Here is a 4,880-nt window from a genome sequence, read left to right as displayed (position 1 = left end):
ACGAAGAGATCGTTAATTTCTTGCGTAGAATGAAGGGTCGAAAAGCTCCAGGGTTCAATGGCCTCACAGGGACGATGGTCAAAAAGATTTTTAGTATGGTTCCAGAGTTTATTGTCGCTATCTTAAACAAATGTTTCCTGGATGGGGTCTTCCCGGAACAGTGGAAGACAGCTAAAGCGATCATATTATTAAAATCCCCGGACAAACCCAAAACACAGCCCAGATCCTACAAACATGTAGGTAGTAGACAGATTTGTCTTCTACCTACATGGTCGAAACTGCTGGAAAGGTTGATGGTCGAGAGGCTAGCCGAGGATATCCAAAGTAACGACCGCGTATCAGCAAAGCAATATGGATTCACCGCTGGTAAATCTACACAAGATGCCTGACTGGACATGATGGACAATGTTGAAAGATCAGACTCTAAATATATTCTAGGGATCTTTATCGATTTCGTGGGTGCCTTTGATAACATTACGTGGAAATCTATATTTCGTAAATTAGACCAGGTTAAGGCCCGAGATAGCAAGATAAACGTAAGGTGTTTGGTTTTGGTCATGAATGATCTATTTGTCTCATTAGAGGATCCCGAAGTAAAGTTTGTGGCCTAGGCTGACGATTTCATGATTTTTATCGAAGGCGACACCAGAAGGAGCATCGAAAAAAATGGAACATCAATGATGCAGATTGTAGGAACCTTCGCGTATAGGACAGGGCTGACGGTGTTAATGACGAAAACGGAATGTATGCTCCTGAAAGGAATTATGCCTCCCACAAGATCGCCACGGATAAAACTCAACGACCAGGTAATCAAGTATTCAACCCAAGTCAAATACCTTGGCCCAATGGTCTCTTCCTAATTAAATTTTCTACCTCACTTTATTAAGCTGAGAACACGTTTAACGAACTTAACAGCACAGTTCAAAAGAGTGATGAGCGAATTGAGGAAGTCCACCGTTCGAGATGCGCTAGGTAGATTGTAGTGCTTGCCGGGGGTAGGCAGCTTAGCCAGGTTACGCACTATTGAAACTCACCACTTAACTACTACATATCTTTATTATTCTTCTCTCTTACACCGCTTGGTTGCCTAGACACTTACTGCTTACTTACTAACTTCTTACTCCCTACTTAATACATTTCTTATTAGTCTTATTACATACATTATTGCTTACATCTACATTAATCCCTACTCTAATCATTCACTCTCTCTTTCACACATTACTTATTAATTACTCCACTACACCTTCCGGGATTTCTTAAAAAAAAAATGTTTGTAAATACACACTTTTTTTTTTGTTTATATGTTCGTATTACATGTAATTTTACTACTAGGTTAATAGTTACAAGATTTAGTTTCAACACATGTTATATGCATCAGCAAGAAACAATACACTCGTAAACAATTATGTAGGTTAAGATATCTAATGTCAATGTCACAAAAGAATTACTTATTCTAATTATAATACCGCTTAGTTCTGTTTTTATGTACAACTAACTTCTTATTGTCCTTTAACACTTCAACATTGGGCGATAGGTCTTTTGTCACTTTAAAAGGTCCTTCAAAAATCACACTAAATTTATTACCTGTTTCTTTTTTGATTAAAATTAAATCGTCTTTCTCATATTTTGCTGACCTAACATTCTTATCATACACCTGTTTCCTTTTAATTTTATTTGTAATTAAATTATTCCTAGCATCTAAATGAGCTTGTTGTAACCTAAACTTCAATTCTAATGGATAACTATTAAAATTATACAAAGGATCTACGCATGTAGTTAAATGCGTTGGAAGACTACATATCTTACCAAATACTAATTCAAAAGGCGTGTATTGAGTTTCAGCATGAACAGTTGTATTATAACTGAAACACCAATAAGGTATCCAAGAACTCCAGTTTGTTGCCTGATTATTACACATGGTTCTTAAATATGCACCTAAAACTTGATGTGAATTTTCCAAAGCGCCTATACTCTCATGATGATATGCTGTTGAATGAATTTTATCAATTTTTAGCAAACTGCAAACTTCATTCATTGTACTTGAAATAAATTCAGTTCCTTGATCAGTGGCTATTATTTTAGGAACTCCATATCTTAAAATAAAATTTTCGACAAATGCCTTAGCGATAGTTATAGTTTCTTTGTTTTCTAAGGGATAAGCTTCTACATATTTTGTTAGTTCACATTGTAAGGTTAAAATATATGAAATAGTTATTTACACAACTAGTTCGGGAAAGCCTGCTTCCCGCATGAACGCTTGTTTGCGGCACGACCGCAGGGAGTGCCGCATTTGCGTGAATGCGGGAAGCAGCTTTCACAAACGTGTTGTGTACAATATTTTTTGCAACGAATAAATTTTTAAAATTAAAACATGAGTTATGAGAATTATTTATAACCAATCAAGTTGGCAGCGCTGTAAACACGTCACTACGTTGACACTACCAGCCTACTTTAAAATTTAAAATAATCTAGCACCAAAAATTGCAAAATGTCAGATTCTGACGAATTTGGTTGTACGCCCCCTGAATTACGTGCTGCCGCAAGTGCTGCAGCCCAAAATTTACTACCAATAAAAAGTAAAGGGCGGTATGAATGCACCTACCAAAAATTTTTAGATTGGTGCCATAAAAACAAGGTGGCAAAATGTAGTGAAAATGTTTTATTAGCATACTTCAAGGAAATAGTTCACAAAAGATCTTTGTGGTCAGTCTATTCTATGCTGAAGTCATGCATAATTTTGAAACAAAATATTGACATATCAAAATTTTCAAAATTAATTTTGTATATAAAAAGACAAACTCAGCAGCATCAACCTAAAAAATCGGCGGTTTTAGAAGATGCGCATATAGCGAAATGTATTGCAAAAGCGCCTGATTCAACATTTTTAATGATGAAGGTAAGATTGACACATACTAATAAACAAATTACTATAACAACACTTAATATTTTATTTCAGGCAGCATTAGTTTTCGGCATTTCTGGCATGTGCAGAAGGGGGGAGCTCTGCAACATGAAACCGTCTGATCTAGAATTTAAAACAGACATTATTGTTGTTACTGTGCCGGAGACAAAAACAAACACTCCTAGAACCTTCGTTGTATCTCACCCACAGTGGATTGATATAATAAAAAAGTACAACAGTCTTAGGAAAACAAACGATTCGCGTTTTTTCCTCACTTATCACAACGGTAAATGCACAAAATCGCCTGTTGGAATCAATACTATTGGTAAAATACCATCCAGAATAGCTGAATATCTTCACCTGCTACATCCAGAACACTTCACGGGCCACTGCTTCCGTAGAAGTGCTGCAACAGCAATGGCTAATCATGGGCAAGGTTTGATTGCAATCAAACAGCTAGGGGGGTGGAAATCCTCTGCTGTTGCAGAAACTTACATTCAGGACTCGCTACAAAACAAAATTGATTTATCGAGAAAAGTAATACCTGAACAAGACTGCTTACCTTCAACGTCATCTACTCCTGTAACTTCCTTGGGATTTACGGCCGCAAGTGCAGTAGAGCATGAAATAATCAACGCCCAAGAAACATCTACACCAATATCCATTAAAAATTGCAGCAACTGTACAATCAATTTCAACATCGGAGTATTTAACAATTATTCAAACCCTCCTCCTTCATCTACTAACTAATATGTTTTAATATAATAAACTTACTGTTTTGGTTGAATTCATTAAATCTAAACTTTGTCTTATTTACAATATCATCACACCCCATGAACTTAAGAGAACTGGTGAAAATATAACAGCATTTTTCCACTTTTCCATCCCAGGCTTCACAAGATCATGTCTACAAAGTGTAGTATACTTATGCTGTTAGATGATGATTGATCTAATGATTCATCTCTTGATAAATGTTGCTTGACATTTTGCTATGTGATCACTGCAAAATATGCACATACTTTTTGTAAGTAGGTGATTCTACAACAATCTTCTTTTAATTTTAAAGGGAGATCAGCCAATTCCTCTTGTGGCGTTTCGTGCTGACGGATTATATTTTTAAAATTCACGTTTTCTGATAACCTGAACCAAAAACAAAATATTTAACAAAACTTAAAAGTGACATTCTCTCCCACTTGCCTTCAACATTACTGCCAAACTATAGGGCGATCTCGTTGATTTGTAGCACTATTATATATATAAAGGATCATATGTTTTCAATTTCTTCGTTATGGGAACATTTTCTCAAAACGTTTGGCCTTAGTGTATCTGGGCTGTCACTTTTTTGAAGAGATTGGTTTCAAACAAGCACAACGGTCGCTTGCCTTTCACTTCACGCCAAAGTTTCTTTATTTATGACAATAACTGTAGCATTTATGTTTGTCATATTCTGATATATCTGCAATACTGTTGTGAAATATCCTGTTTAATTGGGGTTGCTGCGGCAGCATGTGCAAGCGTTGTTAGAAGGAAGCGAGTCCGAAGTCAAGCTGAGTTGCATTTCCTTTTCCGCGATTGCTAAGTATCGACTCAATCAAAATTAAGGAGGTCATGTCATTACTCCGCAACTATGGCCGGTCACATGACTATAGTTGTCAATATATAACTTTTGGCTCGCACCTGAAGAAGTTAGTTGTATTAGTTGTATTTGTATTTGTAGTTGAAGAAGTAGTTGTAGTTGTAGCAGACAAGGGATAATTGTAACCAACACCCGTACCAGCGACATTTTCTTCTAATAAATTTGGTACACTGCCCAATCTGTTTGAATTGCCAACCCCTACGCGCAACAATACACCCACATTTTGGGACACTGATTTCTCTGTCTTTAACCTTAAAAATATTTAATCAATAAATCATACCCGTAATGAAATCTGGTACAGACAGACTCCTTGGCATGCTGGTTTGTTTGATCACCTTCGCT

At 36.4% G+C, this 4,880-nt stretch overlaps 1 long non-coding RNA gene across 2 annotated transcripts; it reads right to left on the bottom strand.

Moving 5' to 3' along the window:
* Nucleotides 1–2,808: 2,808 nt before the first annotated feature.
* On the bottom strand, nucleotides 2,809–4,361 carry LOC135143852 (uncharacterized). Of its 2 annotated transcripts, XR_010282907.1 has the most exons (4): nucleotides 4,100–4,361; nucleotides 3,465–4,042; nucleotides 3,263–3,409; nucleotides 2,809–3,206 (listed from the first exon to the last, which is right to left on the bottom strand). It is a non-coding gene; the product is annotated as an uncharacterized LOC135143852 (long non-coding RNA). The 2 variants fall into 2 exon arrangements; XR_010282906.1 differs by having other exon boundaries at nucleotides 2,809–3,409.
* Nucleotides 4,362–4,880: the final 519 nt, after the last annotated feature.

Source organism: Zophobas morio, unplaced genomic scaffold, assembly GCF_036711695.1.
Source record: "Zophobas morio isolate AGI-343-1 ecotype UQ-CSIRO unplaced genomic scaffold, CSIRO_AGI_Zmor_V1 ptg000076l, whole genome shotgun sequence".
NCBI lineage: Eukaryota > Metazoa > Arthropoda > Insecta > Coleoptera > Tenebrionidae > Zophobas > Zophobas morio.
Note: the sequence above shows the minus strand (reverse complement) of the source record. Positions and strands in the feature narration are given on the sequence as shown.